Source organism: Peromyscus californicus, unplaced genomic scaffold (genome assembly GCF_007827085.1).
Source record: "Peromyscus californicus insignis strain IS unplaced genomic scaffold, ASM782708v3 Scaffold_7__1_contigs__length_154581171, whole genome shotgun sequence".
NCBI classification, from domain to species: Eukaryota; Metazoa; Chordata; class Mammalia; order Rodentia; family Cricetidae; genus Peromyscus; species Peromyscus californicus.
The window spans coordinates 121,625,883-121,650,738 of NW_026294595.1; the positions used below are offsets into that span (position 1 = coordinate 121,625,883).

The following is a 24,856-nucleotide window of genomic DNA, read 5'->3' on the forward strand; positions in this document are numbered from 1 at the left end:
CTACTCTGGTTTTCTTTTCTATCTTTGGGAGCCTCAGGTACCTACTTTCAATTCTACTCGTGGGACCTGTATACACACAGACTGCAAGCACAGTAATGTAGCGAAATGATCAGAAAGTAACAAAAAAGACCCTTGTTTTCAAAGTCATTTATTAAATACAGTTTTGTGCCTAGAAACAGTGTATATTTGCTTATATATTACTCTCAATGATCCTGTGAGTTGAGTGTGGCTACCCTCACTTTTCAGATGAGGAAATGTCTTCACCCATCTACTAGAGGTTTTCCAGTGTACTCAATATCACACAGCTAGAGACAGAACAATTTAAACCTGGATGTGATCCTTGGTAGACCCTATTCCATTCTACCTCCTTAGAGCAGAGAATCCACTACAAACTTCCAAGAACCCCAAACAGCACATTTTCTGCACACCAGATATCAATGCACAAAATGGTGCTAGCTGTGATGATGAGTGTATCAGAGGCAACATCTTTGACTCAGCTGATACTCTTAGCCAGGGGATTAGCTCAAGCAATGCCTCTTTGGTTGATCCAGTAAATTTTCAATATAAAATGATTGTTCAAGCCATTTACTTAGGAAGTGGGGTGGAATTAGCAGGAAGATCATGGTCAAGGAACTACATAAACATTCCCACCCCTAGTCAGTAGGATCAACTGAGGAGGGCTTGTCAATCTTTGGCACCTTTGGTCATCCCAGTAGTCTGCAGATCTTCCTTTGGTGATTGTACCAAAAAGAGGAGGAGGAGGAGGAAAGGAAGGAAGGGAGAGAGAGAGAGAGAGAGAGAGAGAGAGAAGGAAAGAGAGAGAGAAGGAAAGAGAGAAGGAAAGAAAGAAAGAAAGAAAGAAAGAAAGAAAGAAAGAAAGAAAGAAAGAAAGAAAGAAAGAAAGAAAGAATGTGTGAAAGAAAGAGGTGGGAGAGAAGCCCTGCATACATCCTAGGGACATGATGGCCCTTTTTCCCACAGGCTTACTCTGTCTTTGGAAACCTCATGGTTAAGAATTGAATCACAGCATAGGAGACTAGAGTCCAGAGACTTGAGGGATATCCATCAACTGACTGCCAAGCCACACAATCGTCTTCATTTGTTCTGAAATCTTCCCTAGGTTCTTATTTCTGTGTTTCTCTGCTTCCCATGGGCTTAGGTGTTACTTTCTACTGTCCAGGATAATAAATAATTTGGTATGTCTCCTAACCAGACTGAAATGAAGGGAGATGAGTCGTCCATGGGAATACCTCATTCTCAGTTCTCCATTCCTTAGCACCAGTAACCTGTGATCTTCCAGAACATTGATCTGGCTCTGCTTTCTTCTGTAAGAGAAAGGGAAACATTGTTCTCATCAGTTAATTAACACTAAGACACAGATATTTAAAGTTATACCCTCCTTGACCCATTTTTTTTTTTTTTTTTTTTTGAGACAGGGTTTCTCTGTGTAGCTTTGGAGCCTGTCCTGAAACTCACTCTGTAGACCAGGTTGGCCTTGAACTCACAGAGATCTGCTTGCCTCTGCCTCCCAGGTGCTGAAATTAAAGGCATGCGACACCACCGCCAGGCACCCTGACCCAGTTTTCTCTCCAACAGTTATTTAAATTTTTTTAAAAGACTAATGCTTTAGCAGGGGATAGAACATCATGGTGGGGCTGCTAGTATCTGGGAAGAAGTTTGGGCCTTCCAGGTGATCCGTTCCATTCACAAGCATTTCTACATGTAGATTTACATGTGTCATCCAGGTCTCATTTATGCCAGGAGGATTTTTTAAAATACCTAATTTTAGAATGTAGTTGAATACTCTGGAATAAGATACTAGAAATGAGTTTTACTGCTCTAGATGTTAATACACTCTCTCTGCCTGGCTCTCACGTTGTGTCCTTTGTATGTGTACAAATGTTCATGAAGAATCTGATTCTAACCATGTGATTCTAACTGTTCAAAGTATCCTTGGAACGCTAACCTCCATTTTCTGTCCTGGAAGATCAACAGTAAGTTGTGACAAAGAATTTCACAAGACAATAAATAACTAAGGAAGACTCAATAAGCACAGCTGATAAATACCTTAACAGTTTGGGTGGGAACAAGGACTAGAAGACCTTTGTGGACTAGCATTATGGACTTCCTATATGATGCAGAATAGAAATGTGTCCTAGGGATTGGGATAAGTGGAAAGAGGGGTGCATGGGCAAGGTGGACAGTACCCACATTCCTCCCATCTCATGAAACTCCTCTCATCAGGGAGGGGAGCCAATTTCTCTTTGACCTAGACCACCTTTTTGACTGTTTTGACCTAAAGAATGAGACCAGAGTAACATTTTCTGGACCTTGGACTGTCTGGGCCTTTAAAAGACCTTCATTTCCCACTGCCTTTCCCTTCCAATCTAGTTGCTGTGCAGGTGAGATGTCTCTGTTAGGCCATAGGATAATTAGAAGCCATATGAATATAGGCTCTGGGGAATAAGAGGTCATCTTGGAATTTCTACACAAACACCGACCCTCCATGAAGAAATGCCCAGCAAGTTCTGCCTAGATTCCTGACCCACAGAAAGTATTACTTTAATCCATGAAGTCACAGTGGTTGGTTAGAAAGCAATAGACAAGTGATTCAGCATTAATAAAGGCAATTCAAGAGTAAGTAACTGATTTCCCATGAAAAGAGAGAATAAAAATAAGAACAAACTCATATGAGAAACTCTTAAGTTTGCAAACCAGTCCATCTGGAGGAGGCATTTCAGATTGGCAGCTAGAAGAATACACATTAATGTTGAACCCAAATAACTTTAATACAGGAAGCAGATCTTAAGAACATCTATCCAAAGTCCTCTGTGGTAGGTGCTATACAGTGTCCTGTCTGCAGTCCTTCACTTTTCTACCTTAGTGTGTAGCAGTTCAGTGGCCAACCACCAGCACCTTGGTTTCCCCTTCTGTAGCTAATCTTGTTGGGGAAGTCATCCTCACAAAGAATAGCCTTCAGCTAATGACAGAGGGTGATTGGAGCATACACACTCCAACTCATATGGGCTCACAATCTCCCTAGTCTTCCAAAGAATTAAAGTCTAGTTGCCCATAATTTGCTTTATAACACACTGCAATGGAATTCCTTTTTCCTGATACCAGAAAGTTGCCTTTCTTCCCATGCTGTTTTCTGGGCTCACCTTCTACAACAATGCTTGCTTTTGAAGAAATCAGAACCAATATATTCTCATTCCCTGGTTAAGAAAACCAAAGCTAAGCCGGGCGGTGGTGGCGCACACCTTTGGTACCAGCAGTTGGGAGGCAGAGCCAGGCAGATCTCTGTGAGTTCGAGGCCAGCCTGATTTACAGAGCGAGATCCAGGACAGGTACCAAAACAACACAGAGAAACCCTGTCTCAAAAACAAGAAAAAGAAGAAGAAGAAGAAAGAGGAGGAGAAGAAGGAGAAGAAGAAGAAGAAGAAGAAGAAGAAGAAGAAGAAGAAGAAGAAGAAGAAGAAGAAGAAGAAGAAGAAGAAGAAGAAGGCCAAAGCTAGGAAGAAGATTGCTCTGAATATATGCCATAAAACTATGAAAGTTTAAAATCAAAATAGAAATTCCTTTCTCTTCACATAATATTCCAGAGTAAAAGAGATGACTCTGATCCAGGAAGACAGCACATGGGATCCCAGAGTTTCTATTATGTCATTCCCAGACAGTGAGAAGAAAGAGAGATAAACATGAGATAACAAGTATGCACACCAATCTGCTTATGTCTCATTGGTGAGAACATAGTTTCCTGGGCCATATATAGCTGCAAAGGACACTAAGCTATGCAGTTCAGCTGGACAGCCATGTATATACTACAAGAAGAAAATAAATGGTAAAAAGTGGCAGACTTGTAGTCTGTGACATAGGAAATTAGGCAATTACTCAAGTGCCTGCAGTTAGTGAGTGAGCAAGTAGAACCATGAGCTTCTCTGCCCACAACTTTTCCTTTGTATTTCACTTTGATTCCAGGCCTGCTATAGAAAGTCTCAAACGCCATGTTGGTGGATCTGGTATTAGGCGGATCTCTCTCCCCTCATCACAGAGTCAGTAAAGCAGAACATGCTCCTGAACTCCCTCTTGGGTCAGGTTTACTGGATCAGACTTTCAGAGCAACTCAAGCAACAAAGGAAACTCAAAGATGCCTATTACCCATGATTCTTCCTTTTAAGCAGAACCATGTTGGCCTTGGTTCTTGGCATAGATTCTTTCAATGGTACCCCTTCACCAAAGAGCTCTATTGACTTATGCAGAACCTTTGCTAACAAGTTTACAAAGCTACAGTCACAGTGATGTGAAGCGAGCCCCTGAAGAGTAAAGATGGATCTGCCTAAATACAATCCTGGCCAGGATAGAATGGGAAAGAACCAGGGATCTAACAGATATCCTTGGTGACCAGAAACTTTTGATAATCATCTCTGGAGAACCCAGGCTTGCTTCTGTGGTTTCCAAACATCCAAAGCCCACAAAGATACATCCTTTTGAACCAGTATCACAGGTGGAGAATTTATGTAGCTAACACAGTTCATTTAGGTATGAAAATAGGAGACAATGAGAACAGACCACTTTAGTTAGGTGATCCTGTTCATAACTTTTCTGTATGTCTACATTTTTCAGATTCAAAGTTTTATAAATTTTGAGTGTTAAGCTGACCAGATATATAAAAATTGTGTTTACTCATGCCAACAGAAGTATTTAGAAGAATTTGTTTATAAGAAGAATTTCATGATTATACACTATTTGTAGCTTTCAAAAAAAAGAAAGAAAGAAATCCTAGTGGAGTGTATCTTAAAGAGCCTAGGTTTGCTTCCCAGGAATGGGGGGACATCTTTTATCTAAATAAAGAACACACTGAATCTTTAAATCATCATTTGGCCTCCTGGCCATTAAATTTTCCCCAAGACATACTCACGTATTTCCTTTTCCAACTTTGGTAAGAAATTATCAAATTTGTGCTTTTTAAATTTTTTTTTTATTTTAAACTATACTCATCCACTCATTCATTCATTTAGAGGAAGAGACAAAGAGAGCATGTGTGCCATGGCATTTGTGTGGAGGTCAGAGGACAATTTATGGGAGTCACTTCTCTCTTTCTCTCACATGTGGTTTGGGGATTGGAACTCAGGTGGTCAGGCTTGGTGGCAAGTGCCTTTATCTGCTGAGTTATCTTGTCAACCCCAAGAGTTTTCTCCTTTAAGTCACCGAATATCACTCATTGCAACAGCCCCAATATGTTCAAGTGCTCATGAACATGAGGAAGAAGAGTTACCTCTGACTGGAACTCTACGGAGGAAGTTGGTTACCTGCAAACATACTGGACCAAGTTCTGGTTCTACTCAAACCTCCAAAGATATAGCTACATCAGCAGACAGTTGGCAATATGTGTTTCATCGCCAAAGAGCCAAGCATTTATGGGGACAGGCTTTCCAAACTCACTAACTTCAATGGTGTCCAGAAAGCTTTTCTGAACAGGATTTCATTAGTAGGAAAAGAATCCCAACTTTTCATGTTTAGTGTCTTTATTTACAGAGTCAAAAATATAATCAGTCATCTGCCTTCTTTACTAACCATTTTTCTGCCCACACTGCTTTAAAAAAAAAAAATTAGTCAAACACATGTAAGGAAGATAAATATGGAGTTTAAAAGAATCCAAAGTGGGTAGGTTGTGAGCATAAAAATGAGTAGCATCAGAGCTGGAGATTACGCATTTGAATATGTTGGTATTTAAAATTAGAATGGCTCCCCAAAGAATTGGTAATGCTCCATTTAAGAAAAGAAATGTTTTCAAGTCACTCTGGGTGACTAGAGAAGTCTGAATCAAAGTCAGAAATTAATAAAAAGATATAGGCAGATACCCCCCATTATAAAGAACAGAGATGATTTATATATGCATATAAAAGCCTGCAAGACCCCACTGTATCTACAGTTGTGTAGAGAAACCTAATGAAATGTAAGAGAAAAATGTTGGCCGGGCGGTGGTGGCGCACGCCTTTAATCCCAGCACTCGGGAGGCAGAGCCAGGCGGATCTCTGTGAGTTCGAGGCCAGCCTGGGCTACCAAGTGAGTTCCAGGAAAGGCGCAAAGCTACACAGAGAAACCCTGTCTCGAAAAACCAAAAAAACAAAACAAAAAAATGTCTAAAACAGAAATAAATGTGCCTGGAAGAGATACTCTTGTCCTATTTGTGTGGCACAATGACTTGTTTTCTGGAAAAGTGATTCTTCAGTGGAGCCCAGGCAAGTATTGTATTCATTGTAAAGTTGTGTATTTAGACCGATAGCCTGAAGGGTTTGCCTGCCTTTAAAGCTCAATGCTACCAGGGGCTCGTTAGAGCAGAAGTCTATCATATTACTGCCTTGACACTACTCAGAACTTCTGGGTAGTTTTCAGTGGCTTCAAGTACTTAGATTGTCAGCAGTGTGGGAAATAGAAAGTGGAATACTGAATGTATGAGGTGTGTACATCAAACATATGGAAATGTATAGACAGAGATAAAGACTCTTGTGGAACACCCTGTTAGATTGAAGTCACTGCAGAACAATTCCAGGGTAAATGCAGATTCGCAGTAAACAGCCGCAATGCACAGGTTGCAGGAATTAGAGCAGTCTGAGTCTCATTCAAGATCAAATGGTTCCTTTCTAGACTTTGTATCAGGAAGAGGCTTTGCTAAGGGTGGCAGGAAGATAATAGGACATAATGACAGCCATGACATCTTCAGTGTAACAGTGAGGGGTTAGTGTCTAAATTCAGGCCGGGTTTGACATAGGACGGCATCATCTTATTATGGCTGTTTCTCTAGCTGGGCCAACTCGAAGCTTTGCCGGGGGGCCCTCTCCATCTGTCTTGTACATACCTGGGCTTTGTGAGAAGCTGTTTTCATGATACTGGTGGGTGAATCATGGTGGGAAGGAGGGGGTGTGTCCAAAGAGGAGCATAGGGACAAACCAGAGACAAATCCATCAAAGCCCAGAGGAGCCAACATAACTTACTTTCCAGTCCTCAAACTTTGGTATGCATTTTTTTTAAAAAATAAATGACACTTGTCTGTAGAGAGAAAAATAAAAGATACCAGAAGGAACATAGTGGAAAATTAGTCTCCATCTGCTTCTCCCGACACCTTGGTTTTCTAGTCCATCATCCCCCCAAAAATCCTTGAGTATTTTTTTAATGTACAAGTCCAGTCATTCAACTGTAAAAAGGTTAAACGAAGCATCCTGCACCTCTCTTCAGTCTCCCCAACACCCCATCTTTCCTACACACACAGTATGTCTTCACTCTATCCAACCCCTAGCCTGTTTATTTATCACAGGCAGAGTCTCTAATAGACGACCTGCCCTAACCCTGAACACCCAGGCTGTGTCTTTTTTTTTTTTTTTTTTGAGGGTTAGGATTATTACTCAATGATAATGACTTATTTTACACATTGTCTTCTGCTGATGTTTAAAAGATGGGACATTTGTCCGGGCGGGAGCCTGAGCCCCTCCGAGGACTTCAGGAGACCCTGCCAAAACGTTTCCAAACTGAATAGTCATTGGGCAGCCAGATAATTCAGAAACTATTTGTATGAGCTGTTTATCAAATTATTAACCGCACAGATGTTGTTTGGTTGAAGAGCAGCTGAATCCCCTCTCTGGCAGCCGCGGAGACAAAGGTCTTCAGGAATAATTGGAGATGTGCACGGAATATTAAATTAATTTACTGCTCTTAATTCTTATGCAAATTCTGACCTCTGATGGCGCCTATCAATTACCCCGCGCTCAGTGAAAGCGAAGGCGACAGTTTCTTTTCTTTACTTTGCTTTTTTTTTTTCTTTTAAGAACTCGAAAAAGGAAATATTTGCAATAAGCAAACCGTAGGAGCTCTGCGTAGCTGGAATTGTTTAATTGAATCTCCAAGTTTTAGGGATGTCTGTGGAGGATAAAACCCCAGGGCGCAGAGGAGGGGTGCAGAGGGGGCGGAGGAATTTGGAAGTTTGGTTACACATCTGCCAGAGGTTCAGAAAAATACAGCACCAGTACTGTCGAATAAAATGTGAATTTGCAGACTGACCGGCGCCTTAATGCTCGCGTCCCGGCGGACCTTGGTGGTGGATGGCAAGGCAGGGACAGAACAGCGCCCTTCTGCAAAGCCACAAACACAGTATCCAGCGCCTAGGCGCCTTTGCGTGGGCGTTTGCCGGACCGCTACCTGCAACTGTCCGGCAAAAGGGTGGCTCCCTTTACTGTTAGTTTTCTCTTATTGCCCTCAATCAAAAACACTGAAAAAAAAAATTGTTTGAGAACCCAAACCTCTACGAGGCACTCCCACATTCAACTCCACTGAAATCCCGGGTGGGCCGAAATAAGATGTAATTGTTTCCTGCGTGGACACCCAACTCGTTTCCCTGAATTGAGCAAATGCCAGGGCTTTGTCTGCGCTTGTGGCTTAAACGCTGTGTGGTTTCTGCGCCCCGGTGGTGGGCTGTAAAGACTGGGATCTCCAAGTCTTTCATCATCGTTCTAATAAGGAAAACCAAATCGGGCGCATAATGTCATCAGCCCTGGCCCGACCTTGCGGGGACCTCCGCAGCCCGAAGATGTCGCCAGCGGCCCCCGGCGCAGCCACGATGCGTCGCCTTTCAGCTCCTAGCGGTCCCCACAAAAGCCAGACAACAATATCAATTAATCATGCAGCGGGCAAACAAGGAGATTTATCCCGCGACAAACAGCCCCACCGAGAGCCGTTGAATGGGCGTGATTAGCATGTGAAAAGACGAGCAAAACTCCGTGGTTCAACAGCTAAAGAGCAATTTGATGGGACTGGGATGGGGAAATTACTTGATTAGCGTCCGTCGGAGGAGAGCACGGTTACAGCCCCTCAGCCTGGAATCCAACTGCGGGACAAAACGCGCTGGTAAATGCTGCGACTTGGAGGGACGACGCGCGAGTGAGGGTGGCACGGGGACCGGCCCTGACACGCGAGCGACCGCGCGGGGCGGGGGGGGGTGGCGATAATAGTGGGCAAAGGGGCTGACCTACTTAGCCACTCCCCAAAGCAACTGGAGCCGCGACAGCTGTCCCACTGCCCTCACCTAGGCTCGCAGGCCTGGACAGGGCGGACACGACTTCCCCAGCTGGTGTCGCAGGTCGACCCTAATTCACATTCTCTGGACTCCGGCGTGGGAGGAGAGTGTCAAAGGCATGTGTGGAGAGAAAGGTCCTTCCACACCCTCCCAGGAGTCTCCTCCAGGTCCCCCGGGGAGCAGTCCGATGCCCAGCAGCCTGTGCCAGCGGCCGCACGCAGCTGTTCCAACACAAGCTCTGAGGTTCGGTTTGCACAGGCAGTGAACTTTGGATCTCCTTAAGACCGCTTTTCCTGAACCTCGGAATTTAATCTCTGTGTTCCAGCCTCTCTTAGGAAAACTGTCCTTGTGGCCTTAGCACTTTGGGGAAAAAAATTGTTCTTGGGTTGTGTAGTCCACCCAGAAGAGATGGGGAGTTGAAAGGGGTTACTCCAATTGAGGATGGCCGGCCAGGAGGCTATTGGGGTGGGCGAAGTGAGGCACCAGGACTTGCACGACCGTCTTAGTGTTAACGATGGTAAAGAGCAGGCGCCAGAACTCTCCCTGGGATCGATTGGTCAGTCCCAGGCCTGCCTTGGATCCGGATACCGCAAGGCCAGATCTGGTGGCGTGGGAAACTGAGCCCCACGGTTTTCTTTCCAGTTCCAGAAGGCAGCATCCAAGGCTAATTGCCCAGATTTTTATTTGGGTACCATGGGCCTCCTGGGTAGACTTTTATTGATGAGCAAGAAAAGTGACCTGACAGAATGCTATGGAGAAGCGAGGCTAAGGGTTCTCAGGACAAGGCCAAGTGCAGAATGAGAGCACAGTGAAGTCCTCTGCTCTCCCAACAACCCATCTTACGAATCTTAGACAGCCCACGTTTTCCCAGTTACCACCAACCCTGCCCCAAGCGCCTGCCCAGCAGGGAGGAACTAAATACTCCTGAACAGTCCCGAAGGGCCCACAACTCCCTTCTCCCTGACTCCTCCCATTTCCACCAAAAAGGAAAGTCTCTCCAGCAGGTCACTAAGGGCCTTTTCTAACTGGCCTGCAAAAGGCTCCTTCTTGCTCCTGCGGGCAATGGGGGTGCACAGGGAGAGCTCCGGGATCCTGCCTTCAGTTTATCTAGGAGAGAAAAAAAAAATCTAATCCACCTTCCTGAAGCATATAAACATAAATCTAACAAAGAAAGGCTCCAAAGGACAGATTTGCCAAAACTTTGTGTGTCTTAAACACACTCTATCTCTTGGCATGAAGGAGCCAAGGACCAAGGACCCATTTTTAATAAGCGCATGGGGCGGGGATGGATCACCCCCACCAGCAGAACAATTGCCACTCAGTTGAACAGTGTCAATTAAACCATAGCAAAATGGTCAACTTCAGAGGGCTTAATATTTCCTAAAATGTCTGGGGTGGTGCGTGCGCAGTGAACTGACGTTCTCTGCGGGCTTCTGGTCTTCTCGGCTCTCCCACTCCGCTAGGCGCTGATGCCCCAATGCAGCTTACCCCTCTGCCATCTAGGCGGACTCTTGGGGTCGTAGATCCCCAACTGGCTCTAACTGCGAGGGAAGAAGGAGCAGTGCTAGAGGACATGCGGTTGTACCCGCGGTACCCGCAGTGGTGGCACTTGGCTCTGGGAATGAGAGACCTGGGGAACCGGAAAGGCGCAGGCGGGGTAGTAAAGCCCAGAACTACAACAGTTCTCAAGCACGCTAACGATGCAAGGCAACCAAGCAGGATATACAGAACTGGTTGTCTTCTGCACCACACCATCTTCCTCTGATGAACACTAATGCACTTTGTGGTTCGAAGCGCTTCCTGGGTGACTGAAACTGTGCATTTTAATTCCAAAGTCAAGTGGCAGAGCCATCTCAAATTTGGGCGTGGGGGTGGGGCGGGGGACCACGGTGTCGACTGCTCAGGGTTGGCTTTATAGTTATTTTTGTAACTTCTGCCGGGTACCCACAGTATTGGCCTGAAAAGCAAAAGAGGCCATTGCAATTTATTCCAATGGGCGGTTTTTAAGAAGCTGGCAATTTGAACCGGCTGGGTGTTATTTAGTGCAATATGAAATCAAATGATCCTATTTCTCAAATAACAGTGTCTGCGAGGAGAAGTGAATCCTCTGAAAGGGTAATTGTCTGCTGATGGTGTTTTCCATTATACCCGATCTTGGCCTAAATGATGTTGGGCAGCAGGGCGGAGAGTGAGGGGTGAAATCAATGCACACCACCTCGCGCTCCGGTGGAAGAAAAGGTCCCTCTAGATGCGTACCTGCAAGTCCTGCAGAACAATGCCGCCGCCGATTGCACCACCGACTTGGACAGCTGTGCTGCAGATCTCAAAGGGTAGATCTCAAACATCATCAAACTGAAAATGATCTTGGGGATAAGAGAATAAAACTAACTAACTCTCCTTTCGAAACTTTAGGAATCCTTAGTTTATCTCGGCATCCTTGAGTCAGCAGATAACCTGGGAAATAAAACCCAGTTTGGCCATGTTTCCACCGCCCTGCCCCAAGTTAATATTGGAAACACAGAGTAGTTCTTTCCAAGGCAGGTTCTGTCTAGGGCTCTAGGCCTCTCCCTGCTGAGTCTCCCCCAGCCCCCATTAGTTCCTGGGAAAGGCCTGGCTTCCACCAGGCACTGGCTTAATTACTCAATAGTGCGCAATAGTCTTGTAGGTAGAGAAAGGCGGGCACCGGACTTTAGAAAATTATTCTCTGTAGGTTCAAGCCACTGTTTCCCATAAAACCTGATATAGGAATAACGGGGAAAAAAAGCACCAACACGAAACAAATGGAAGGAAGGGGTTCAGGAACTGGAACAAAATTGACAGGCTGGAAACTACTTGTTGGCGTTAGGGTGTGTCATTCCCCCAGAGTCAAACAAAGGCAATATTCTGGGCCTGCCTTTCTTCGGCATTCTGCCTTATCTACTGAGGCAACAGCGTTGACCATAAACCCTCCTTAATTATTGCGAACACACCTTGAGGGGAGTGGCCTCTTTAGAGCCTGAGCCGGGGCAGAAGAAGGAGCGGCCTTGGAAGGAAGATGCATCTAGGTTTTAAGCCACTTAAGCCCAAGGACCAAAGCAGCTTCCTGGCTTCCCCTTCCACCCCTCCCCCCTTCAGAATTTTTCTTCCCTAAGGAAGAATATCCTGAAATTGTAGTCAAAGTCTACATCTGTTAACTTGGAGGCATTTCAGGCCAACTCTCTTAACACCAGTGCAGAGGGCTTGCTTCCGCTCCAGATGGGTAGGTTTCTTTTCATTTTCTTTAAGTATATATAATGTGTTGTATAAACACGTGCACGCACAGTAAGAGAGACGTACATATACATACATGCATATGCACACTTTTCTATATTGTGACTTCTATTTACAGGCGTGTTTGGTTATTAGTGATTTTCTCCCCTCCTTGGTGCTATTTTCAACTGCTCAAAGAAATTAGGTGCGGGCATGGTGGTGTAATTTTTCTATGTCCAAGGAGCTGCCCTAGAAAGCTTCCGATTTTTTCCCTGAAGGAGAAAGATGCAGCCACCGCATCTGAGGCCCAAAGCACCGGGACAGCAATGTGCTATTCCCAGTATCTCGCCCTTCTCCAGGCTTGAATGAAAGGAGCTATCTTGGTTTCCACCCGCGGTTCCCCCCACCCCACCCCCGATACCATTTCTGGGCTGAAAATTCAGCATAGTTAGAGGCCCTCTGCAGCTCTGGATACAGTGCTTTAATTTTTACCTTTCTACTTTGGCGCTTAACAAATCTCTGGGGTGCAGTTTCTTAGGGTCTGCTCCAGGGAGCCTGCCCACCGCTGGCTGAATAGTAAAGCCTAAAATATGATGATAAAATGTCCCACCGGCTGTCTCTCAGGACCCCTCTGAGGCTGCTGTCCCCAGCAGCGCGGACACACAGCTTGGATGAATTGCAAAGGCCACTAGCTACCTGCCTTCCCAGGCGGAACCACGTAGCTGCAGGCTGGGCCCAGGGACAGCCCCCGCCCTTTTACTTAGCGCCGCGGCTCTTCGCTCGCTCTTCTTCGGAGGTAAGTGGTAGTCACACCCGAATCTCAGCTGAACCTCTTTTAAAAACCGAAGGAGCCCGTTTCCCCCACGATTTCTGCTCCGTTTCCCCAAACAATTAGGAACCCCCAGTCATAGTTTTGCTGGAGTCTCTGCCCGTCCCTACACCTCCGTACGTTGGGGCGGTTGCACACACTTTCCGGATTGAACACCGGGCTGATGATAAATAACCCCACCCGGCACTGGACTGGGCGAGGGTCTGCCGGCTCAGGAAGAGTGGCTTTGGGTGCTCCCACCCGACGGTCACCAGGCCTGTGTACAGGAAAAACCACTCACAGTCCAAGTGCGTGGCGGCCGGGGCAGGTGGAGACCCAGAGCTCCAGGGCCCGCGTCCCTTCTTTCCGGGGACGTTGTAGCCCCAGAAACACCCTAGACTGCTGCAAAGGGAAGGAGATTTAAGATCTGACAGTCCCCTGCCTAAGGCTGTTTTCCTGCAACCAGCTACTTTGCGGCGGGAAGAGTGGGCGGCTTTGACCTACGCTGTAGAGTGTCCACAACTCCCCTCCCCATGGCAAGCGACCCCTTCCCCCACCTGAGTTCCTCCTCCCTCCCCTCCCTAGACCCACTGACCTTGAGAAGGCGCCGACCCACGGTGGCGGAGCCACACCAGGCGATGTTCGAAGCAGGAGTGCACCGCTCGAGCGCTGCCGGTACTCGCTGGCTGATCCGTGTCCCCCACCGGTCGGGAGTGTGCGGAGCTCCCCTCCCCCACGCCTTATAATTTAATCACATGAGATATTAAATGATCAAGCCGCTCATTAATCATCACTCGAGTTATTGGGATTGAGCACGGCGCCTTGTGTTTTGACAGCCCAGAATGGTTCACCCGGCTCCTAGTGCGTCTGGGCTTGGGGGATGGGGACTCTCTAGCCACTCTTAAGAAGCACACGAGCCCCACGCGGACTGTTGGGACCTCTTGCCTAGAAAAGATTTGGGAAGGCTCAGTCCCAGCTTTATAGTTCAGCTGAGGGTTTGTCGGACGCCCAACCGCATCCTTCGCAGCCCATTTTCTTGAAATTTAGATTTTAATCTGGGTGATTCACGTAGACAACAGTCGACTTTAATCAATAGTATCCTCATTTGCAGTTTTTCAGAAGGATGAATTTGACTGAATCCTGGGTCTTCTTCACTCACTGTGTGATGGTGTGAAGTTGAGGTGTTTGAAATACAGATGGAGCCATATCAGTGAAGACATTTCCAAGGATGGCTTCTGTTAACTCCAGTGCGATGAGGCTGTCTTGTTTTTCTGCACACTACAAATGCAAATAAAGGGGGAAAAATTAAATGTTTTCCGTTAAATACCTATTTGGAGGTTTCATCTTAAAAACATAAAGTCATCTTATTTTCATGCTTCCCCCCTTTTCCTATTTTTTTACTAACTGGGTCTTTTTTAAAAAAATGAATAAACCAATCATCTTTACATTATGATTTAATTATACACACAAGAAACAAGTGCCTATCAAAAGTTGTTTTGGTGCAAAGCAATGTGGCCAGCCCTCAGCATCTAGGCTTATACACCCGCAGAAAGAACAATATACTGTACAGAAAGAAAGTCATCCCCGCCTTGGAAAGGGATGACTGGGATACCAAACTGTCAGCCAAAATATATATTTTAAATTATCTGTTCTGAAACCCACATTTAGAAGAAATCTAACCCTCATATCCAGCCTCTTCTGGCTCAGCCTAAGCTAAGGCCAGGAGGGGCCAGTCTCTCTAGGAGAAGGCTACGGTGAAGCTCAGTTATTAAAGTTTTCTGAGCAAATCTCGGATCCAGCCAATTTATTTTCTCTTCAAAAATATAAAATAGGCCAGATGTTGTGGTGCTTGCCAGTAATCCAGCACCTGGGAGGTAAAGACAAAAGAATCAGGAGTTCAAGGTCATTCTTAGCTGAAAAGCTAGTTTGAGGTCAACATGACTTTCAGGAGACCTTCTCTCAAACAAACAAAAAATACCTAAAATACATCAATAAATAGAAATATAAAATAAAACAAACACCAAACAAGAATATGCTCAAAATCCTTAGAAGCTAAATTACATTTAATTTGCCTACCAGAACATGAAGCCAATTTAGTAAGCAAATAAATATATAAATCCTGATCCTATGGTTCCATTTTATCACAGAATATCATCAACAATATTAAATGTGTCTAAGACTATTCATGAGATATTTTCTCTTCTGTTAGTCTGTTGTTTGCATTTTTCTACCCTGCTCACTAACACACAAAGAGATAGGTATCAAAACTCAACACACACACACACACACACACACACACACACACACACACACACACACGCACTGCTAGGTGAAATTCATAAATCCTACAGAAGCTAGTGCAGGGGAGAAAAAAAAACATAATATGGTATGAGTTTTTTTTCATAAGCCAATGGAGAAAAAAATATCTTGACTATCTTTATCCAGGCAGTGATGCCTGCGGGTTCTGCAATGACAGGGACATGTGTTTTCAGGGACTAAGAGATCCCTTTGTATCCCGGGAGTTAGAGTGGACAAATGCCCGTATCAGAAGACTTTGTTCTAAACCTGGAGACTTTGAACACAACCTGAATTAGCCAACTTGATATTATCCTCTTCTGAAATGTAGATTGAAGAATTACACTACATAAAAAGCTTTCAAAACAATGAAAACGCAAAGTTTAGTTGACTAGAAGCCTAAACATGGGGGAAAATAATTCTATTTATTTGCTTGTATTGTCATTTGGTGTGGGGGGGGATTTTTTGTTGGTGGAGCTGTTTGTCACATTTTTTACTTATGTGAGACAAAGCTGGCTTAGAATTAATGATTCTTCTGCCTCTCTAGTCCTGGAATTAAAAGCCAGTGCCACCATGCCAGCTTATATTGGTGTTTTTGTACACATTACCAACTGCTCCTGGAATGCTGGAGGTGTGTATGGGGAACATGGGCTTCACACAGAGACTTGATGGTGCTTGTTCCCAGCTCACAGCCAAAGCAGAAATCACTCATACTTCTCACTTCCTAGCCCAGTGCTCTTGTTTAAGAAAGCTAGTTTTTGTACATTTCAAATTAGTTCTGTTTTGTAAAGCTCACTATCCCCCACTTCTGTTTTCTGAACCTTTTTCAGAATGTTCAGAAGTCAGTTATGAAAAAGCACACAGAACATGCTCAGTCTCTAGGAAATGCTAGAGCAGTACGTCAACGTTCTCTATAATCCAGTTCCTTCTCCAGGATCACCATGCTAAGCTTCTCTCTGCTTCTTATTCTAAGTTCATCCCATATACATAAATCTGAGGAAGAGCTGCAAAGAGTGTCACAGGAGTGCAAACATCATAAGGCTGAACCAAGACTTAGGCTCAGGTTAGTACTTCCGGCATGTGTCCAAAGTCCTCCACTATCTAGCTTTTAAGTGTGTCCACCAAGTTCCTCAACTAAAATCTTGGGTGTAGAGGACACCTGGGTGGTTTCTTTCTGGTTAAAGCAATATATTACAGAAACCCCATAATAAGTCTTCCTAAAAATATTTATTTTTATCTTCTGTGTCTGTGTGTTTTGCCTGCATGAATGTATGGACATCATGTGCCTGCTGAGGCTAGAAGCGGGTCGTGGATCCCTTAGAACTGGAGTTACAGATGATTGTCAGCTTCTATATGGGTGCTAGGGACAGAACCAGGGTCTTCCACAAGCGCAGAAAGTGCTTTTAACTGCTGAGCTGTCTCTCTAGTTCCCATAATAAGTTTTGAAAACAATCTTAGTCCTCTGGGTTTCTTCTTTTTTAAAGTTTGTTTTGTGAGTTCTTGTTTGTTTGTTTCTTTTCTAGGGCTCTGCATTTCTATATAATGTTATAATCATTTTGTCAATATCTCAAAAAACAAACCCTGCTGGGAATTTTATTAGGATTTCATTGAGTATATAGGTTAATCTGAGAACCGCTCCCTCAGCCATGTTACATGTCCTGATCAGCATTTTCCTCAATTTACTTACAAATTCTTTAACTTCTCTCTGCAATACTCATAGTTTTCAGCATAGAGGATTTTTACAAAAGATTTTTATCTGGCTCATGGATTCTGGAGGCTGGAAAACCAAGAGTAAATGGCTGTGTCTGATGAGGGCCTCGTGTTCGTGGTGACAAAGCGGAGGACAAGCAGGTATGCTAAGGGGACAGTGCAGAGTGGTGTGACAACCCACTGTCAAGGTCATCTTCTAATGCCAATCATTTCCTGAAGGTCGTACAGTCTCTCAACACTGTTACACTGGGGAGCTAAAGGACAATATGAGTTTGGGAGGTTTTGCAAACCAGCGCATACTGTAAGTGTTGTGACGACCAGTTTTGACTGTCAAGGTAATTGGATTGGGAGGCCTCTGAGGGGTTAGAAAAGCTTGCTACTGGATTTAGCTGCGAGAGCAGTTCCAGAGAAGAACGACTATGGGAGAAAGACCTGATAGGCTAAGCGCCAAGATGGAATAAAAGGCAAAGAAAGAATCCCACTAGCATATCTCCTCTGCTTCCATGAAGCAAGCTGTTCTGAAACTGTGATCCAAAATACATCTGTCTTTCTTTTGAACTTTCTCAGGTATCTGTTAGGAAGGTGAAAACTTGACTAACACAGTGGTATTTAAAACATTCAACGCCCCCCCCCCCCCCATTATTTCTTGCTGTTACATATAAATACAATTGTTTCTGTGTTTTTTTTGTTTGTTTGTTTTGTTTTTTGTTTTTTGTTTTTCGAGACAGGGTTTCTCTGTGTAGCTTTGTGCCTTTCCTGGAACTCACTTGGTAGCCCAGGCTGGCCTCGAACTCACAGAGATCCGCCTGGCTCTGCCTCCTGAGTGCTGGGATTAAAGGCGTGCGCCACCACCGCCCGGCTGTTTCTGTGTTTTGCTCTTTCATCTCCCCATCTTCTCAGCAAGTTAGGAGAAGAAACAAGAATGAGATTACTTGGTTTTCATTTCCCCCCATACATCTGTAGTTTAATTTTTAAAAACAGAAACAAAGGAAGCAAGAGCCTACTTCCTCAATCTTCAGTCAAGATGATTTGGCTTGGTTCTACCTAGTCCTTCAGAGGCTGAGCCATAGCTGCCCATGGTGATCATATTCTCAGTAAGGTCCCTAATATCTGCTTCCGTCCCTTGTGATTCACATCCTCTCTCTCTCAACCGCTTCCTGGTATCTTCACCTAAATAAATGAATTATACCCCCAAACCCAAATCATCCATGAAGCAGAGACAATCATATCTTGGGGATATGATTTGGGGAACTGAAATAAAAACAGCTCTTTGCGAAAATGATCTAGCTGATTAGTAGTAAAGCTAGGATATGGACCCACATCTTCAGACTCTATATTTTGTCTTTTAACCTTACCAAATGTGGGATGATGCACTCAAGTCAATGATGACACCATGTCCAGAGGTCTATGGCTGATACTCACGATGCAACACTAACTTTGTTGGGCATTATGGGGTGTAGTGGCTTGAAAGAAAATGGCCCCCAAAGGGAGGGGCACTATTAGGAGGAGAGGCTTTGTTGGAGTAGGTACGGCCTTATTAGAGGAAGTGTGTCACTGTGGAGGTGGGCTTTGAGGTCTCAAATATGCTCAAGCCATGCCCAGTGTTTCAGACCACTTCCTGTTGCCTATGAGTCTAGATGTAAGAACTCTCAGCTCCTCTAGCACCATGCTGCCTGCATGCTGCCTTGCTTTCCTCCATGATGATAATAGACTAAATCTCTGAACTGTACTCAAGCCACCACCGTTAAATGGTTTCCTTTATAAGAGTTGCTGTGGTCATGGTGTCTCTTGACAGCAATAGAAATCCTAAATAAGACAATGGGTCTCACTGTAAGTAGCTTCTGGCGGCCAAAAAAAGCCAAAAAAATTCAAGAGAAGATTTGGGTGTAGGTCTCAAAAGCCATTTAAGGACAATGGCTAAAAGATAGAGGAATAAAAATGGTGTAGGATGTTAGAAACAATCCCATGGTACTAGAGGGAGGAGCTTCCGGCAGTGGAGCACAACTGTAAGCATGATGTGATGCTACACGTTTCAGAAAACCCAGAGGGGTTGCTCAGTAGCATTTACTGGAATACACGCTTCTGTTACTGAAGTTGTTAAGGTCAGACCCTGGAACCTGGCAACCCTAACAAACTAGAATTGTCAACCTATCCTTAATATGCCAGTGAAGGAGACAAATAATAGTGAAATGTCAATGAAGGGACTTATTTGATGTGGCCACATCAGGAAGTGGGACAGAGCCAGTGCTCTCAAGTCCATCTTTGGGGCACTGACATACGTCCTGGTTCAGATAGAGGGCAAGAGGTATGTATTGCTGTGGGATGGTCTGTATGTCAAATGTGTTGCTGATTGGTCAATAAATAAAACACTGATTGGCCATTGGCTAGGCAGGAAGTATAGGCGGGACAAGGAGGAGAATAAAGCTGGGAAGTGGAAGACTGAGTCAGAGAGACACTGCCAGCCGCCACAATGAGAAACAGCATGTGAAGATGCCGGTAAGCCACGAGCCACGTGGCAAGGTATAGATTAATGGAAATGGATTAATTTAAGCTATAAGAACAGTTAGCAAGAAGCCTGCCACGGCCATACAGTTTGTAACCAATATAAGTCTCTGTGTTTACTTGGTCGGGTCTGAGTGGCTGTGGGACTGGCAGGTGAGAGAGATTTGTCCTGACTGTGGGCCAGGCAGGGAAACTCTAGCTACAAATGGCGTCCAACGTGGTGGCAAGAGTTTCCACCTAAAACCTGAGAAAAGATTCTAAAACAGAGCTAAAAACAGCTTCCTAATTGTCTCTCTCAAATGAGCGGCAGCTGCCGGTTTGAGCTACTGGTGGGTTCCTAGCGTGCACGCTTGACCTGCCGCCATATGGTGGGAATGAGGCCTCTGCAAGTGGCACATTAAGCTGTGTGGTAGATTTATCCTTTACTAGTACAAAACAAAAAAAGAGGTTTCTGGGCTACATGCTGCTTGGATAAAAGCATAGACCCACGATAGCTCCCAGAGCTGGTGGTAAACGTAGCCATGTTGGGAAGCTGCGGTGGGCGGAGCCAGCAGCCACAGCTGCTGCAGTTTAAAGCAACACAATAAGACAGATTCAGATGTAATAGTAAAAATGTACGTAGGCTTGAAAGAGAGAGAAAAAGGAATATATACAGTTATATAAAGAAATAAATAGTTTTTTAAAATAAAGTCTTTAAAGAGACAGTAAAGGTAGTATAAAAAATAAGCCACGTAGAGATGAATATTACACAGAGAATCTGGATTGTGTTGTCTTTGGGATTTTTTTTTAAGATTTATTTATTTATTATGCATACAGTGTTCTGCCTGCACACCAGAAGAGGGCATCAGATCTCTTTACAGGTGGTTGTGAGCTACCATGTGGTTGCTGGGAATTGAACTCAGGACCTCTGAAAGATCAGCCAGTGCTCTTAACCTCTGAGCCATCTCTCCAGCCCCTGTCTTTGGGATTCTTAACTGCAGAGAGATATTTGATTGTAAAGGAAGCTGTGTTAAACCAGTATGTATATTTTAAAGATACCTTGACTTCAAAATTTGGATGTAAGGATATGTTGCTTTGGAAAAGAGTCTCTTTTGTTTCCACAGAAAGCAAGAGGCTATGGATTTGTTCCAAATTAAGACACATCAGGTTTGACCAGCCAAGACCCCCTGAAAGGTCTCCGAAGACACCATGGCCCAGATGATCCAACATCCAGAATGGTTTCAAGGCAACTGGCTCAGACGATACAGCCTCACAGACTACTCCATGATCCTAAAATTTTCTTTGTGTCCCCATAAGATACAGTGCCCCCCTCCAGCAGGAAGTAGTAAGAGAAGCTACGCCCCAATTCCCAAATTATATGTAATTTTACTTTGTTAAGGTTAAAACCTTCCTTTTTGAGAAAAAAAAAGTGGGGGAAGTGCTGTGGGATGTTCTGTATGTCAAATGTGTTGCTGATTGGTCAATAAATAAAACACTGATTGGCCATTGGCTAGGCAGGAAGTATAGGCGGGACAAGGAGGAGAATAAAGCTGGGAAGTGGAAGGCTGAGTCAGAGAGACACTGCCAGCCGCCACAATGAGAAACAGCGTGTGAAGATGCCGGTAAGCCACGAGCCATGTGGCAAGGTTATAGATTAATGGAAATGGATTAATTTAAGCTATAAGAACAGTTAGCAAGAAGCCTGCCATGGCTATACAGTTTGTAACCAATATAAGTCTCTGTGTTTACTTGGTCGGGTCTGAGTGGCTGTGGGACTGGCAGGTGAGAGAGATTTGTCCTGACTGTGGGCCAGGCAGGAAAACTCTAGCTACAATGTATAACTAAGTATTTCTGGTAAAAGTGTGGTCCTGCCCACCACTGACCCATTATTGTTTCTATTGCAAGTTTCTCTTGAAAGGTGGTCTGACATGTCAGAGCTGCCCCTCTGGTTGGCACCAGGCTTCAGGCTTGTCTTTCTCCCAGCATGAGATTTTTGGGGAAATTCCAACTTCTTGGGGACCAATGATTTAATAAAATGATTACTAAAGGGAAAGACACAAGTATCTCTTTTTAGAATATCTTTGCTCCTGCCACAGTGATGCCATTGTCACAAGCACAGTACAGGAGCACAGCTGACATATGGCCCCTTGAGTAGTGCAGTCATGGGTGGGGTTGTGGTATTTTATAAAGATGTCTACCCTGGTGACATTTCAAAGTTGAGTTTAAAAATATAATTTACTGCATTAAATATCACTGTCAATATCACAGTACATGAAGCAAAAACAAACTTATCAAGGGAGGACTGATTAGATGAATTGTCTTAGGCAGTATCCATACCAGGAGATGCTTCACAGCTGTTTAAAATGGGCTGGAGATATTCAGTGGTCATGAACACTTGTTGCTCTTGTAAAGGACATGGGTTCAATTCCTACTGCACACATCAGGTGGCTCACAACCATCTATAACTTCAATTCTAGGGTATCCAACACCTTCTTTTGGCCTCCTCCAGAACCTGCCTGTGGCACACACACACATGCAGCTATGTACACAATATGCACGTAAGAAAAAAAATAAATCTTGATGTAGATGTACAGACTGATGTCTATATATCTCTCCAAGATACATTAGCTGAAACACAAGACACAAAACAATGAGTGAAAAAAAATAGTGGAGCTGGGCTGTGGTGGCACACACCTTTAACCCCAGCACTCAGGAGGCAGACCCAGGTGGATCTCTGTGAGTTTGAGGCCAGTCTGGTCTACAAAGAGAGTTCCAGGACAGCCAGGTCTGTTGCACAAAGAAACCTTGTCTCATAGTTAATGGAACTGGCCAGATGGCTGAGCAGGGAAGGGTGCTTGCCATCAAGACTGATGCCCTGGGTGTGATCCCAGGCCCCTACGTGGTAGAAGGAAAGAACCCATAAGTTGTCATCTGACTTCCACAGGCATACTGTAGTGTTCACTCCCTCTACTCTCAAAACAAAACAAAACAAAACAAAACAAAAAACCCTGAATAAAAAGTCTTTAAAGTAGTTTCCTATCTACCTATAGACACAGACAGATACATGTTTTGAATAACTCAAGAAGGCCACATTAAGAAAGCAGGAGAAGAAATGGAAGGGTTGCTGGCAGGGACGAGAGGATTTTTTCACAACTGAATTTGCATGATTATTGCTTCAGAAACAATAATGAAGAATGGGAATCCTTGGAAGCCAGCCTCCATAAAAAAGCAAAAAGCAAAACCTAAGACACTGTATGATGCAAGACCATGAGGTAAATAAGGCCTACCCTTTGACCCCACTCTCTGCCTCCCATAGGATTTTTTTCTTGCCTTCTAAACAAACAATGGCAGCTTGTGTTGATTGAACAACTCTACTGGGCATAATTCTAAAAACATCACACAGTTTTTACCGCGTTTAATCTTCTCAACAGCCCTGAGAGAGGAGGGCACTGATACTGCCACCGTTTTATAAGTGACAGTTTTGGGACACAGCAAAGATAATCATTCTGCCCAAGGCACACAGTTTGTAAGAGCAGGCAACATTTTACCACACTGATGATGCACCTGAATCAAAATTCTCAACCTCTGTTCAACCACTCCTCAAGGACACAGTGTAAGTACTTGGAGTAGGGAGAATGTTCTCTGTGTTGTCACCACTGAGATGCCCCAGGAATGAATGAAGCCTACGTTTCTACAAAGACTTGTGGATAATTGAACACATGAGAAGTGCAACATTCTCCACCAGTGCCTTCTCACCCCGTAAACATGAACATGTAGCTATGAAATTAAATGGCATTTATTATGCAAAAACTCTTTAATTTTAACCTGCCTGTGAGTGCATCATCATAAGAGAAGCCTAGAGTGTCTTTTGTTTCCAACCCTTGTAGTTAGGAGTACTTGTTGAACCCTGGTGAGAAGTGCATCCAAGTGGCAAACAATTATGAAATCCACCAAATGGTTTTTGAGGAGAATCTTGGCATTATAAGATCAATCCACGTGTGTTGTCAACACCTACAACCTGTCACTCACACACTCAGGGCTGCAGACCTGTCCCTGACTGGTGCACAAAGCCATGGTCCAGCTCCTCAAGGGGCAAAGTGTACAAGGATTTGATGCTTCAGGTCTAGCTCCTCAGAGGGCTCCTACAGAGGCACAGTCATGGAGAACTCAGGGGAGCTGATTCAAGGACTTTATTGTAGACAAGGGCTATGAGACAAAGTGAGTCTATCTCATTTAGCAATGCCTTTAACATTTCATTTTCCTCTTACTATTCTCACATTCTATGTTTTAGCTATTATTTAGCTTTCTGGTAGCCCAGGAATTTACAAGTTGTTGGTTTCTCTGATTCAAAACAAAATGAGGAAATTATTCATTGACGTTTTTTGTTTACTAACATTGCCAGGATTGAAACCAAGGCCTCATACATGACTTCTCTGTTCTTTTATTAAACCACCAATAGCTTATCATCTCAATGTCTCTAAGCAAAATGCTGTTAGCAATCCCACACCTTTCTGTATTAGTCAAGACTCACTGGAGAAACAGAATCAGCAGGAGATACATTGGGGGGGGGGATTGGCTTACAAGACTGTAGGGGCTATCAGTCTTATCTTCTAAACCTTTAGCTGTGTAGATCAGACCCATCCAGGTATGCAGATGCTGTGGTTTAGATAGGATTTCAATGTATCCCCCAAGTGTTCATGTGGTGGAAGCTTAGTCTTCATCATGGTCTTGGTCTTGAAGTGGTACCACATTTCTCGGTTCTCAGATGGCACTTAATGCAGAGTAATTACTTAGTCACTGTGGGTGCTCCTTTCAGAAGAGATTGACAGCTCTTGTGGGACCTCGGGCTGTTCTCCTGAGTGTGCTGATCTTAAAACTGCCTGGACCCTGATGCTGTCTCTGGCTTCCCGTGTCACCATGTGATCTCTGTCATAGCTGCTTCATCATTCTAATGTCATCTGATATTAGGTTCTCACCAGAGACCAAACCGAGAGGCCATTTGACCTTGGTCTTACAGCCTTCCAAAATACAAGCTAATAAACCTTTCATTCATAAAGTATCCAGTCTCGTCTATTTTCTTATAGCATAGAAAATGAACTAACACAGGGTCATCTGCTTTACTCAACGTCTCCTGATTAAATAATTAAACACATCTAAGAAAACAACTTCACAACAACATCTAGACTTGTGATTGATCAAATTAGCACCAAGGCCCAGCTGGCTTCTCACATAAAATTAATCGTCATACCTCCCTTCTGGAACCCATT

The 24,856-nt window shown here is 44.2% G+C and overlaps 1 long non-coding RNA gene across 6 annotated transcripts in view; it reads right to left on the minus strand.

Annotated features, from left to right (window-relative positions):
• LOC128101773 (uncharacterized) overlaps positions 1-21,201 on the minus strand; it is an 87,282-nt gene extending 66,081 nt beyond the window's left edge. For 3 of the 6 annotated variants that reach the window (XR_008215180.1, XR_008215183.1, XR_008215184.1), the window contains exons 1-2: positions 13,699-21,201; positions 1,251-11,430 (exon numbers count right to left, since the gene is read on the minus strand). This is a non-coding gene — a long non-coding RNA (uncharacterized LOC128101773). Of the gene's footprint in view, positions 1-130; positions 11,431-13,698 lie in introns of those variants that run through there. The other 3 variants (XR_008215185.1, XR_008215181.1, XR_008215182.1) reach the window with 3 other exon arrangements.
• Positions 21,202-24,856: the final 3,655 nt, after the last annotated feature.